The 15,406-nt window shown below is 52.6% G+C and overlaps 1 long non-coding RNA gene across 4 annotated transcripts in view; it reads right to left on the bottom strand.

The window, feature by feature from the left end:
* The window catches only part of LOC114116649 (uncharacterized), a 54,610-nt gene that overhangs the window by 19,700 nt on the left and 19,504 nt on the right, over nucleotides 1-15,406 (bottom strand). For all 4 annotated transcript variants that reach the window (XR_009595174.1, XR_003590528.3, XR_009595176.1 and 1 more), the window contains one exon: nucleotides 1-15,406. This exon is cut by the window's left edge. This is a non-coding gene — a long non-coding RNA (uncharacterized LOC114116649).

Here is a 15,406-nt window from a genome sequence, read left to right as displayed (position 1 = left end):
TCCGCTGGCTGGGGGCACAGAGCGCAGCACTGAGGCCTGGGCCGGAGGCAGGCTGGCCCCGCGGTTCCTGCGCCCAGCCCTCGTCAGGACACAAGCTCAGGTGAGGCCATCGTGGGCGTTTCCCCGTCTGTGCACGCGCCCTGAGGGGACACACGCGGGTCGTCGGGTGCCTGTCGCCTCCGCCACTGTGTGTGTCCTGGTCGTCCCAGGAACAGCCTGAGTCTGAGAAATGAAGCCACATAGAGAGACTGCCTTGTGAACCTGAGCAGACATCAGGGGACCGACCGCCACCCCGGGGCTGGCTGGCAGCCTGTCTGTGTCCAGGGAAGCAGGGGCAGTGTGCTGGGCGGGTAGCTGTGGCCCCGTGACGACCCAGCCCCCTGCACGCCCGCCTGATCCTGGCGCGGGAGGCTGGGCCGGACTCAACCCGTCCTCCCGGCGTCTGACCATGCTCCCTGGGTCCTGAGACCTGCTCCCTGGGGCCCAGAGAGACAGCTCCCAACTGGCATCCAGACTAGCTGGGCAGATGGCTCTCCTGGAAGGAGGGACTGAAATAAGAAAAACCCAAATGGACTGGCTCAGAAAAATGGAGGAGACAGAGGGAAGAATCAGTGACCGGAAAGCTGAGCCGATAAGAACCACCAAGTCTGAGCAACAGAGAGAAATCAGACCGAAAACCAAACCTCTCAGAACGCTAGGGACTGCAGGGCCACGGCTTCACCTCGCAGGGTCCTGGAGGAGACGGGCGTGAAGACAGAGCTGGAAATGCTAAAGAAAACACAAATAAGGACAGGGACAGCTGAGATTCTGCAAAAGGCCTTAAACCCACAGAATTAAGCTGGAAAAAAGAATTCCAAAAAGGGGAAATCCACACCAAAAAAACCCAGCAAAGTCAAACTTCCGAAAGCTGAGGACAAAATGAAATGATGTTTTACACATTTAAATCAACAAATTCAGAAAACCACTCACATTACAACATTGTCTCATGAGAAAGGAAGAAAGCCTAAAGGACAGAGCCTGGCGTTTTCAGACGCTAAAGGAAGGGTCGGCCTCGAGGCCTGTGTCCGCCAGAACGGCTTCAGGCTGAGGGGAAGTCAGACCATCTCAGCTGAAGGGAAGCTAAGAAGACACGGTGCAGAAACCCTTCACAAGCATTAGCAGAGCCCAGCAACACGCGGGGCACATTACGCCAGGAATCACCGAAGTTCACCCTCGGGACGCGAGGCTGCTTCAGTGTTTTTAAATTGTCCAGTGCAGTTCACCGTATTAACGGACCGAGGAAGAAAAACTACATGGTCCTATCGGTAGGGGACACACACAGAAAACCATCTGACAAAAATCGGCTCCTATTCATGCATGCTAAGACAAGCACCAGGAGAAACATCATGAATTGGGCAGGGTGGCATGAGTCAAGCCCAACATAAAAAAATCAACTGTCTTTATGTCTTACTATAAATACACCCACATGTATATGGCCAAGTCATTCCAACTCATTGAAAACAGGAATGCCTTTCAGCAACTGTTGCTACGACAGCTGGATATTCACGTGGAGAAAAAAAAATCAGCATTGACCCTTACCACACTGCACGCAAAAACTAACTCAAAATGGATCTTAGCCCCAAATGTTAAATGAAAACTATGCAGGATTTCCAGGAGGAAAACGCGTAGTTTGGATTTTCACAAAGATCGCTTTGGACCCTAAATGCACGGGCCATGAGAGAAACTTGATAAACGGCTTCACCGAAACTCCAACACCTGCGCCTTCAGAAAAGCAACACTGAGGAAGCAAAAAGGAAGTAGATCAGAAAAGGAATGTTTGTTTCTTCCCCTACCCTGAGAAGGCATTGATGTGACTTAGCAACACTATCTGATCACGGAAATAAAAGGCAACACCCTTAGCGTGTTTTTGCCTTTCACTTCGGTGGGAAAGTCTCTTGAACATGTGCTGCTTGCCAGGCTCATTCTCCTCTCTCGGCTACCCGTCTGAGCTCATAAATCCTCTCCGCGAAGATAAGCCCGCCTCTGCCTGGAAGCTGCCCAGATGTTTTTGCCCAACACATTTCAACATGTCTTTAGACTTAGAGATAAGCAAGGAGAAGGGGGTGGGGAGGAAAGTCTTACCGCATCATCGGGCTAACTGCCCAGGGCAAATCCTTCCGCTGGGGTGGGTGGGTGGAGGGAGGCGGGGAGAGGTGGAGACCCCCAGGCAGAGAGGGGTAACGCGCAGGGTGGACCCAGACAGGGGTCCCAGACCCTGAGCCCAGCTGGTCCTGGAGACCACTGTGGGCTTGTGCTGAGCGAGCTCACACTGAGGGGCTTACTGCTGAACATCCGATCCACAGGGCACCGAGCCCAGGTCAGGCTCCCAGACTGCGGCCCGTGCGCACTAAAGCAGCTCAGGCTTCAAGTCCAGGGCAGGAGACGACTGTGGACTTGGAGGGGCTGCTGACGGGAGCTGAAGCAGGGACAGAGCGGGGTCTCCGGGTGAAGCACACTTCCTGGTGCCGTCAGGGCCCTGGCGGAAGCCTCTCTGCGTCCACTGTGCTCAGCGGCCTGGAAGTCCCACCTGATGCAGGAAGGCCAAAACAGAAATAAATGAGAGCTGGGACACCAGAAGACGACGCGAGGGGTGGAGAAAGGAAACAAAGCTGTCATCACTCCATGCGGCTTCTCTAAGAATGTCTGGTCACGGTCTCACACACAGTCGGGGCCCTGGGAGGCCCCTGTACTAACATTGTACAGACAAGGAGCCGAGGCTTCAGAAGGTAATGAGCAGCCCTGGGGAAGCTGAATACCCACATGCAGAAGAATGAGACTGGACCCCTGTCATAACACCAACGTTAACTCAAACTGGATAAAAACTGTAGAACTCCTAGGAAAAAACACACAGGGACAGCTAGATGCCGGTCATGGCAAAGGTCTGGGATTTGATACCTAAAGCGCAAATGACAAAAGCGAAAGTAAATCAGGTTACATCAAAGTAAAACCTTCTGCGCAGAACAGAACGGCAGCCTACCGCGCGGCAGAGGAGCCCATCATCAGAACAGAATGGCAGCCTACCGCGCGGGGGCAGTGCTTGCGAGTCACGCATTTGGTAAGGGATATTGCCGCAAGGAACTCATACAACTCAACAGCAAGGCAGGTAATTTGATTTAAAAATGGGCAAAGGACCTAAATACACATTGTCCAGTGGTCAACAGGCCGTGGAAAGATGCTCAGCACCATTAATCACCAGTGAAACGCAAGTCAAAACCACAGAGAGATAGCTCCTCACACTGTCAGAGTGGGTATCGTGAAAAAGGCAAGCAGCAAGCGCTGGTGAGGGTGTGGAGAAAGGGAAGCCTCCTGCATTGTTGCTGGGAATGCCACTGACGAGACGTGGAAACAGCTCAGGTGTCTGCCGCCAGGTGAGCATCACGTCACGGCTGAGTGCTGTGCGCTGTAACGCACACACACACGCATGCTTATCACACGCGCCGCATCTGATTCACCCGTGATTATCATAAGTACACACACGTGTATATTGGATGATTACGCACGTGTGAACTGGATGATCATTCAGTCACATCCACACGGACAGTAGCCGTCCAGGCTCCTCTCTCCACGGAATTCTCCAGGCAAAAGCACTGGAGTGGGTTCCCATTCTCTCCTCCAGGGGATCTTCCCAACCCAGGGATTGGACCTGGGTCTCCATTGCAGGCAGACTGTTTATCATCTGAGGAGGACTGATGCTGAAGCTCCATTACTTTGGCCACCTGATGCGAAGAGCTGATTCACTGGAAAAGCCCCTGATGCTGGGAAAGATTGGGCGCGGGAGGACAAGGGGGTAACAGAGGATGAGACGGTTGGACGGCATCACTGACTCAACGGACTTGAGTCTGAGCAAGCTCCGGGAGCTGGTGGTGGACAGGGAGGCCTGGCGTGCTGCCGTCCACCGGGTCGCAGAGAGTCGGATACGACAGTGCCTGAACAGCAAACTGGATAACAGTTATGCAGCCGTGAAGAAGAGGCAAATTCTGCCATTTTCCACAACATGGATAAAACCTGAGACCATGAGACCACTATGCCAAGTAAAGTAAGTCAGAGAAGGGAAAACACAGTATGATCTCACCTGTTTGTGCAGTTCTCAAGCATCCAGCTCGCAGCAACGGAGAGTGGAGCGGCTTCCCCACAGGGGCTGGGCTTTCAGGAGATGTTGGTCACAGGATACAAGCTTTCCGTTTTAAGACGGATAAGTTCCCAGGGTCTGATGGGCAGCCCACAGCAGCACCCGCAGTTAACAACACTGTGCTGAATATGTGGAGTCTGCTGAGAGCAGATGGTAAATGTTCTTAGCACATCTGGAACACTGTGCTCACTCTGTGAGGCGGCGCAGACCTCACAGAGCTGACCTTCGTGGTGATCATTTCACGGTAGATGCATGCCTTGAATCGCCGAGCTGTACACCTTGAACTTACACGTTGTTGTTGATCTTGATAAAGCTCGGGGGCAAAAGGCCTGAATCCAGCAAAGGGTGTGTTAGGAATGTAAACACAGGTCTGGCTGATTCCAGAATCAGAGCTTCAAGTCAAAAAACTTTCCCAAACACCCAAAGGAATGGGCTCACAATTAGCAAAACAAAAATGAAGTGGCAAGGATGGGCGATAAAATGACGGTACAGACCCAACAGCCTTTCCAGACGCTGGACAGAACCAGTTAGCCAGGAATGGTGAGGGCAGAGGATCCATTTAAAATAGCAACACAGCCTATTAAACCTCAGGATGAATTAGGTCCAGGAACATGACAAATCCTATGCTGAGGAAACAACAGACTTGCCAGGGAGAGACTCGAGCGGCGAGAGATGCGGACGCAGCACCGGACGTGGGGCCAGAGACGGGGAACGGCAGGCCCCAGCGCCAAGAGAAAAGACGCCTGCGAACAGGAGCGCCCGCGGCGCGCATGTGTGCGGAGCAGGTGGAACGCGGGCTCCACCGCAGGGCGTGAGGCAGAGCGCATCTGAGAGACACCGCGTGCTCTCGGAGCCCTTTCGTTGGTTGTAATGTTCGGTCTGATAAGTGAAAAGCGTGGGGGAAGCGGGGAGCCGTGATGGTGCTATCCCACCACAAATGCTCCGTTTTGGCCAAATGGGCACCGCAGCTCATGCGTGTCCGGGCGTCTGTGCCTGACGTGAAGCCTGCAGTGAACGGGTGCCCAGTTGTAGCTGCCCATGGTCTGGTACCAGCCAGATCGGTTCTCATTTCCACTTCGGAAATACCATGAAGCCTTTAGGATAATACTTCAGAGGAGTTTTTAGGAAACTTGAAAAGTGCTAACATTATTGCAAAGTAGAAAAAGCATGTTGCAGAATCAAGTGGATAGCCCAAACACTTTTTTTGCGAAATGTACATGTTCATATGGGGTTTCCTGGGTGGCTCAGTGGTACAGAATCCCCCTGCCAATGCAGGAGACGCAGGTTTGAGCCCTGGATTGGGAAGATCCCCTCAGCAGGAAATGGTAACCCACCTGTCTTCTTGCCTGGAAAATCCCACGGACAGAGGAGCCTAGCGGGCTGTAGTCTGTGGGGTCACAGAACTGGACATGCCTGAGCGTGCACACAAGGGTCGGTGCGTGCATATGTTGGCGTGACACGCATAGTCAGGCATCTAAACATGTGTTAAGACACCAAGTATGCGTGAAAGCCTCAACAGTGGTGATCTCTCAATGATTTTATTTCGTTCTTTGTATTTTTCTTGTGTTTTTCAAATGGTGTGCAGTGCTCACGAATTTGGATGGCATCACCAACTCAATGGACCTGAGTTTGAGCAAATTCTGGGAGACAGTGAAGGACAGGGGATCCAGCCGTGTTGGAGTCCATGGGGTCACAAAGATTCGGATACGACTTAGCGACTGAACAACATTCCCTGTATCAGATGTGCCCATCAGAACCCTATTACTGCAAACGTGTACTTGGGATAAGAGATTACCTACTAGAGCCAGCTGTCCTTCCCAAGATTTTCACTGGGACTTGCCTGTATTTTTCTGATCGATGATTTTCCCACCAAAATGAGGAGGATGACACCAGCGTGGCGGTACTGCAGGGGGTTTCTGTCCGGGGGGCGGGGGCAGGGGCAGGGGATTTCCTCTGTGACTGCCCTCGGCTACGCACCCCGCTCTTCTCGCACTGTCCTACCGCCCCTTTCCAGAGGAAGGCAGTGACCCATCTCCTCCCGTCTCAGTGTGGAGGAAGTCTACCAGGAGTTTGAGATGGTCTGTAGATGGATACGTTTTATTTTAAAAGCTGCTAATTATTTCAGGGTATTGTAGAAAAAACATGCAGCACGTACCAGGAAGCTGATTTTATAGATATGTTTTCAGGTGGCATGGGATGTATTTAAAATTTTAACCTACTAAAGGCGCATGAAGTAAATACTAAAAGTATTATTATTGTTTAGATATGGCAGATACTCAGATATGGCAAAACTTTGGAATTAGCATGCAAAAGACTGAAATCTGAGAAACACTTCTGTGTGAACTAACGCTTGGGCTCATGTTATAAATACCGCTGTGTTGCATCTGCGTTTTCATTGCTTGTAAATATCTTGAAATACCTTTGCACACTGCTTTCTATATATGCACCACTTGCTCTGAAACAGAATAAAACCCCACCTCAGCAACATAAGTGGGTTCCAGGGAATCCAAACAGGCAGATCATGGACTATGCTTCTGTGAGGTCGAATGACCAGGGCAAGCTGGGACAAGCCTCTGGCTACACCTGACCAGATGCCAGCTCCTGGTGACAGTCCATCTGGCTCCGGCTTCATATCTAAGTGGACGGCTCTTGTGGTTACTGGGACTTCTAGTCAGAAATTCCTTTTCCAAGGAGGTTGGGCTGGGAGGAGCTGGGCACCCGAGTGAGTGGAGCTCTGAGGGCAGAAGCGGGGAAGGTGAGGGCCCGGGAGGGTCTGACAGGGAGAAGCGAGAGCGATGCCTCAGACGTGTCCCTTTGAGGCTCCAGCCGGGGACATACAGCAGAGAGGGACCCGCGGCAGAGAGGGACGCACTGGAAGTGCTTACTTGATATCCCCCAAGCATTTTCGATTCAGAAGTCTGGCGGGGGGCGGTGAGGGCTCAGACAGCCCCTCTCATTTCCTCCTGGGCGTGTCTATGATCCTTTCTCCTTTCTCCAAACATACACTTTGACGAATAGGTGCCTGGGGTTGCAGATGGGGGTGGAGTCTTCCCTTCAACATTGCTTTTGGGCAAGGCTGGCTGTAGTATCCTTGCCAAGGTTTACTTGCCGAAAGTTTCTGGAACTAGCTTCTGAGTCGGTTTCCACATTGCTGGTAAGGGCTTGAAAGTCATGTGTGGGCTGCCACGTGGATCTGACTGCTTGTTAACTATCTGGTCTTGTGCAAGACACCCAGTTGCTGGATGCCTCCGTCTCCTTATTTGTGCACTTGATACGAGACGCCTCTCCCGGAGGCTTGCTGTGGGCTTAAACAAGACAGCATGCGCGTCACATCCTGTCAGTTCAGCTCAGTCGCATCCGACTCTCTGTGACCCCGTGGACGGCAGCACACCAGGCTCCCTGTCCTTCACCAGCTCCCGGAGCTCACCCAAACTCATGTCCATTGAGTCGGTGATGCCATCCAGCCATCTCATCCTCGGTCGTCCCCTTCTCCTCCTGCCCTCAATCTTTCCCAGCATCAGGGTCTTTTCCAATGAGTCAGCTCTTCACATCAGATGGCCAGAATATTGGAGTTTCAGCTTCAGCATCAGTCCTTCTGATGAACACCCGGGACTGGTCTCCTTCAGGATGGGCTGGTTGGATCTCCTTGCAGTCCAAGGGACTCTCGAGAGTCTTCTCCAACAGCACAGTTCAGAAGCATCCGTTCTTCTGTGCTCAGGTTTCTCTATGGCCCCACTCTCACATCCATACACTGGGGAAACCACAGCCTGACCAGACGGACCTTTGTCGGCAAAGTGGTGTGACAGCGCCCCGTAGACAGCAGCTGTTGCCGCGGCCATTTTGTTATTCTGGCTCCTCCACCGCGACTGCCCTCAAATCTACGGGTGAAAACCTTCAGATTCTACCTGCTCCTTTGGGGACATCACCTTTCCGTACTTCTCCGTGCTTCTGGAGTATTATCAACCCTGCATTTTTGCTTGCTCTCTTAAAACATCGATTGCAATTTTAAGCATGGTATTTGAATACCAGTGACCTGTCTCACGTTTATAAACCTTGACTTTTCTCTCCCTTTAAAATAGTGTAAATTCATCACAGCTTGAGAGACAGCATGAGTTTGGAGGCCTCCTGCTCAGCACATGGTCTCCGTGAAGATTCTGTCCTTCCTTCCCCCAGGTTCTCCCACCTCAGCTCTTGGTAACTGGACAGGGACAGTTTTTTCCTCCAAATGCCTCAGTTTTGGAGAGTCTCGTGCTGGACTTTCATTCTTTTTATTGGGGGCAGTATTATCGGGGCCTCCCTGGTGGCTCAGACGGTACAGCATCTGCCCGCAGTGCTGGAGACCCGGGTTCCATCCCTGGGTCAGGGAGACCCCCTGGAGGAGGAAATGGCACCCCACTCCAGTGCTCTTGCCTGGAAAATCCCATGGACAGAGGAGCCTGGTGGGCCACCGTCCATGAGGTCGCAAAGAGTCGGACACGACTGAGCGACTTCACTTATTTATTATTACTATTGGTGGTTTCATAGTTGGCTCAGTGGTAAAGAATCCACGCGCCAACACAGGAGACATGAGTTTGACCCCGGGGTCAGGAAGATCCCTGGAGGAGGAAATGGCAACCCACTCCAGTACTCTTGCCTGGAAAATCCCATGGACAGAGGAGCCTGGTGGGCTGCAGTCCACGGGGTGGCAAAGAGTCAGACCTGACTGACATGCGATGAGCGTGCCCGCACACATGTGGGGTATTAATTATCCTGGCTCCATCTGAGCATTTCCCCAAGACCAGCTCTCCTTCTGGCCGTTTTCCTGGGTCTGTTTCAGAAAATGCTCCAATAAGGCACTGATAACCCAAGTCACCAACACAGGTCCTCTGCCTTTGCCAGGAGGCTTATTTGGGGAAAGTGAGCACAAAGCCACGTGTGCACTTGCCCAGAGAGGCAGACACTCAGACACTCGGACAGACTGTCTTTGGAGACTCCCAGGCCCTGCGGCGGCAGGCTGCCGGGCCACCAGCGGCAACCTCACAGGGAAGGCATGCGGCGAGACAATGGAGCTGTGAGCGAATGATTCACGCCTCTTCCAGGAACACAGTAATTCCCCCGTGAAGGCTGCACTGGGAGGCCGCGACGTGCCAGCACTGCGTGCCTTCCCGCCTGTTTCCGAATCCGCCTGGGGGTGGGGCGGCGGGGGGAGGCGGCCCGCCCGCAGGCCCCGCCCACTCCCCCCCAGGTGCGGAGAGTCAGCTCCAGGAACTTCCCGCAGGCGAACGGGCCACACAGCAGTCACGTGTACAGAGCAGAGAACACTCACTACCTGAAGCCATCGTAAAATGCTCATCACAGGGAAAGCAAAAAAAACAAGTGAAAAAAGGAAGAAATTACCCGGGAAAACGGCAGTGAACGTTTCTGCCCCATTTTCTTTGAGAGATTTTATATCACAGCGTTGCTGTTTAGCTGCTAACTCGAGTGTGACTCTTTGCGGCCCCATGGACTAAAGCCCACCAGGCTCCTCTGTCCATGGGATTCTCCGGGCAAGAATGATAGAATGGGTTGCCATTTCCTCCTCCAGGGGATCTTCCCAATCCTGGGACCAAACTGGTGCTTCCTGCATTCGCAGGTGGATTCTTTATTGCTGAGCCACCAAGGATGCCCATCACAGTTCGAGAAAAATACAGTTGTTCCCATGCATCACAGGTACCACTTTATTGTGACACAGAGCGCGTGACCGTCCCTCGTGCATGAACAGGCGGATGCCATTAACTCTGGACCAGCACCAGGGTTCACTGCTTTAACTCATCCATCCACAGGACCCACCAAGGGCCGACTAATAACCTCCCACTTGGACACTTGAGTTGTTTGTATTTTTCACAATCATCCATCATGCTGTCCTGTAATGACTATCTCGGGGCACAAAGAAATAAACGTCTTTACGACTTTCGATGTCTGTTTCTTGATTGGCCTTACACTGAACTGGTGTTTTTAATTAAACAAAATCTATTTGAATATTGAAACACTGGCGTTTTGTTGGAGAGTTTTGGAGAAAAGTTTATTTTTCTACCCTGAGGAGCTGTGCAAAACATGTTAAAGCATGCATTACCTAGAGTTTAAGAAGAGTCCACCAAGAGAGTTACGATTTTTCCCTATTCATGCAGTACCTGCTATTTCAGCCAGGATCCTGGGTGCTGGAAAATGTGCGCAGGAAGCTTGGAGCCCTCAGTGAGTGTGAAGTCCTCCCCTGGAAGTCGGAGCCCAAGAGCGGGGGTGGGGACCCTTCCTGAAGAGGCACCTGCTGGGTGGAGGGCGGGGGCCTGCAGAGGCGAGGTCCCGGGGCGGGGAAAGCTCCCGCCGCGTAGGGAACAGAGCACTCACAGGGCATGTGGCAGCATTCTCATCTCTTTCTTGGAAACTTGCCTCTAATTATTGATTTTTCATTGCTTCCCGCACAGCTTGATATATTTTCTTCCTGAAACCACCCTGCAGGTTCCACAGGCAGGAAGAAAGAGAGGCCGCCACCAAGGGTGGGGTGCGAGGCTGTGGGGGCAGCCGGGCATCTGGTCACGAGACGCTGAGACCTTCAGGGCCAACTCGGCCGGAGGGGCGGCTCTGCCTGTGGTCCCTAAACTCAGAGCACTGTTTTCATCTTCCTTCAGTCTGTGGGTGGTTATGATAAACCTTATTTCTGCTTTGTTGGAGCCTGAGGTCCAATTAGCAATGATGTATTCTTACTCCACACCCTTTCAAGTTTGAAATAAGACCCTCAGGCCCACGGGAGCCAAAAGCCTCTGTTGTGTTGACAGTTCAGAGAATCTAAGCTCCTGTTGTGCTGTACGGAAAAGGGCATCTCAGCGACAGGAATCTGCTTCTAGACCCGGCCAGGGGATTCGGAGCATCCTGCAGCTGTTTCCGGAGCTTCCGCCCGGGACCCCGGCCTGTCTGGTGACTCTGACCCTGGCCACCATCAGCCGTGGGTGGACCTCGTGAGCGAGCCTGAGGCTCCCCCGTGTCCCGTGTTCTCCGCATTCGCTGGGAACCACCTGCTGTCCCTTTGTGTGAGCGCTGCTGGGGTCCCCCCCACCCTAGCCCCTCCCCAGGGAACCGAGGACTCATCCACACGTGGCCCAATAACAGAAGCACAGAGTCCCCACCCAGGTGACCTGAAAGGGGAGGGCGGTGGCTCGGCACCCCTTCCCTCCTGAGCCAGGACGACGAGGATGGCTCCACAGGCGGGGGCCACACTCAGCACGCGCCCACACTCGCCAGGTTCGAGAGCAGACCCGTGCCTGCGAAGGAAGCAGCAGGGCCCTTGCCCCCCAGCGGGCTGTGGGGAGTCACTGAAAGGGGTGAAGGCGACACTGCTGCTGTGGCTCAGTCGCTAAGCGGTGTGGGGCTCTTTTGCAGCCCCGTGGACTGGAGCCCTCCAGGCTCCTCTGTCCATGGGATTTCCCAGGCAACAATGCTGGAGTGGGTTGCCATCTCTTTCTCCAGGGGATCTTCTCCACCCAGGGATCGAACCCTAGTCTCCTGCATTTACAGAATCTCCTGGATTCTTTACCACTGAACTATCGGGTAAACCTGAAGGCTACATAGGATGATCAATTTTTCCATGCTTGCTGCTGCTGCTAAGTTGCGTCAGGCGTGACCGACTCTGTGCGACCCCATAGACGGCAGCCCACCAGGCTCCCCCGTCCCTGGGATTCTCCAGGCAAGAGCACTGGAGTGGGTGCCATCGCCTTCTCCGACCAATGCTTTATAATCCATGGTATGCAAATCTTACCTCCCAATTCTCCACACCCATCAGGATGCACGGTCCAGGAGCAGTGTCCTGACTGGGCTTAACCAAACTGCCAAGAGGACCTGGCTAAGGGCGTGGACTCTCTTCTCTGGTTGGCTCTCTCATCCAAAACCAGGTTCTGCTCAAAGTTCCAAATCGCCAGAGTTATTCTTCGGGATGATCTCCCTCCACACAGCCTCTTCCTCAGCCTCTTTGCTTTACTTCTGCCCCAACTCCTAATAGTTAAAATGTCTGATAACGTCGAAAATAGCTTTTCCAGCCAAATAAGTCTCTAAACCTTCAATCACTGCTGTTTGCATGTTTGAAGACTGCCACCGGCAAAGGCCCCGCAAGGTGCATTGGGGTGGAGCCTTTGACTTTGTCCCAGTGGACAGGCCCCACCAGCCTGGACCCCAGCTCCTTAACCAACAGGCTCACCTCCCACACAGCGAAGAGCAGCTAGCGTCATTTTTGCAGGTCCTTCACTGAGTGGGCAGCAGCTGAGTCTGCATTCCCACGTCTACTGTGTTGGAATCCATGAGTGAGCTGGCGGCTGTCTGCTCCCGTGCAGCGGGTGATGGTCCTGCATCTCCCAGTTAGCTGCAGGCCTTGCGCTGGGGTCAGGCACCACAGCCAGCCAGCTGCCACAGACGGGGACCCGACTCATGCTGACCCTCTGGGGCGCCGGCGCTGTGAGGAGCAGCGCTCCCCGGCTCCACCCGTCGGCCAGGCCGACTGCTCTCTACCTCTCAGCACAGCACCCTTCTCCCACCACAAAGCGCAGGTAAAGGGAAGGAGCGTCCTCACTGCCAGCCACCCTTCGCGCCTGTCTCTAAGGCAGGAGTCGTCCCACTTCTTCCAACTTTTCCATCTGAATCCAATTGGTGCATCTCAGATGGTAATACATGATTCTGCAATCAATTCCAGAGTCTTGTCAGGGTGTCCTGAAGCCAAATCTGGTGAAGGATGACCTGCCTTGGGTCATCCAAGGACGCTCAGCTGTCTCAGGCCACAAGGACACTCCTGTGAGAACAATGCCTCCTGCAAGGCAGATCAGACCCAAAACCACAGGCGTCTGTGCTGCCGGCAGCTATTCTAAACCAGTCGCCCGGGAGATGGGGTCCAGAGGACCCACGGAGCTCTGACGTCAGACAGGGTTTTCAGCTAGAAGAGGGGACGAGGGTAACCTTGGAGCCTGCAAACCTGATTTGACTCTGGCTCCACAAAGTTTTTAGCCCTGAGACCTTGAATAACTTATTTAACTTGATCTCAGATACCTCATCTGTGAAACAGGTATAGCAACACTTGAAAGAAAAGGCTAACACTGAGTCAAAATAAGATATTTAAGTGGTAAACCATTCAATAAACTATCCATCTGGGGAAAGCAAAATTCCTGCACTTTATTCTTCACCCCGCGTATTAGAATACATTTCAGGTGAAGCAAGGGTTTACATTTGAAAGAAGAAAGGAAAGAAGGAAAGAAGAAAAGCAATAGATGGACACGATTTTTCTGCTGCCACATGTTTCCACAGCTTTACCGTCTCGAAGGGAAAAAGGCTGCTCTAAGGGAAACCTGGTCACCTCTCTGGATACAAAATCCAGAGAACTGGAGAAAAGGCTAATAAAATTAACAGCATCATTTTAAACTCTGTCAGATGATACCCTTACAGCCGGGGGCTTCCCAGGTGGTGCTAGTTGTAAACAGCCTGCCTGCCAACGAAGGACACAGAAGAGACGCGGGTCCCAGCCCTGGGTCGGGAAGGTCCCCTGGGGAAGCGAACAGCAACCCTCACCAGCATCCTCACCTGGGGAATCCCAAGGAGAGAGGACCTCGGTGGGCTAGAGTCTGTGGGGACCACAGAGTCAGACACGATTGAAGCAACTTAGCGCACACACATGCATCCTTCAGTTCAGTTCAGTCGCTCAGTCTGTCCAACTCTGCGACCCCGTGAATCGCAGCACACCAGGCCTCCCTGTCCATCACCGACTCCCGGAGTTCACTCAGACTCACGTCCATCGAGTCCGTGATGCCATCCAGCCATCCCATCCTCAGTCGTCCCCTTCTCCTCCTGCCCCCAATCCCTCCCAGCATCAGAGTCTTTTCCAATGAGTCAACTCTTCGCATGAGGTGGCCAAAGTACTGGAGCTTCAGCTTTAGCATCATTCCTTCCAAAGAAATCCCAGGGCTGATCTTTAGAATGGACTGGTTGGATCTCCTTGCAGTCCAAGGGACTCTCAAGAGTCTTCTCCAACACCACAGTTCAAAAGCGTCAATTCTTCGGTGCTCAGCTTTCTTCACAGTCCAACTCTCACATCCATACATGACCACTGGAAAAACCATAGCCTTGACTAGACGGACCTTAGTCGGCAAAGTAATGTCTCTGCTTTTGAACATGCTGTCTAGGTTGGTCATCACTTTCCTTCCAAGGAGTAAGCGTCTTTTAATTTCACGGCTGCAGTCGCCGTCTGCAGGGATTCTGGAGCCCTTACAACCCAACAATAATAACTCACATTTGTTACACGTATGGACAGAACCCTTTCACACACAAACAACCTTTTGAAATAAACATAATAAAGAAAAACGGGGTAAGTTCTCTGTACACTTGACCAAAGAGCAGTCGTTTCCTTCGAGCATAAAAGGTACAGAGAAGAAGAGGCCCCACTTCATGCAGTAGCTCCCCATGAACCCGTCTTTCCAAACATAACAAGTGTAAATTCCAGACACAACATAAAACCAAGTGCTTGCAGGTACCGGAGCCTGACTGAAGGCAGGCACCTGCTGGACCCTCGTGAAGACGGAGCTGTTCTCTGGCTCTGCCGCCCCCGGCGCCCCAGCCCCTGCTGGCCTCTGCCGCCCTCCGCGCCCCGGCTGCGACTCTGTCCACAGTGCTACTGCTGGAGGGGAATGCAGAAGAGGGCACAGCAGTCTCTCTGCTTTGCTGTTTACAACTGAGCCTGAATCTTCAATTACCTCAAAGATTAAAATTTTAATTAAAAATCAATTTCTGTTGTTTACAGTATTATAGAAAAAATTAATCCATACAGTCATTGAGATGTGTGGAGACACATGTACAGAGAGCCTTTGACAAAATTCAACATTCGTGATTTTAAAAACCCAGCAAACTAGATAAACCCGCATTAGAAGAGCACAGCGGAACAGAGGGTGATTGCTTCAGCTGATGAAGGGCATTTAAAGGACCTACACTTAATATACTGATTACGGTGAAACAGCAAACAGCTTTCTCTTCAGATGGGGAACAAAGCAAGATGGCCGCTCCCTAACTCCCCAGCACGCGGTGGAGGGGTGGCTGGTGCAATTTTCAAGAAAGATGACAAGCATCTCAGCAAACGCCAGAGGTCAGCGGTCCATTCGTCTCAGCTCCTCAAGCTGACATACCAATTCTAGCGGTCCTCAAGTCCGAAGCAGATAAAGGGCTGGGCTAGTGGGTGCTTGTCCTACGAGGTCCCTTCCC

The sequence above is a fragment of the Ovis aries genome, chromosome 10 (assembly GCF_016772045.2).
Source record: "Ovis aries strain OAR_USU_Benz2616 breed Rambouillet chromosome 10, ARS-UI_Ramb_v3.0, whole genome shotgun sequence".
NCBI lineage: Eukaryota > Metazoa > Chordata > Mammalia > Artiodactyla > Bovidae > Ovis > Ovis aries.
This window is presented reverse-complemented; position numbering and strand designations above follow the sequence as displayed.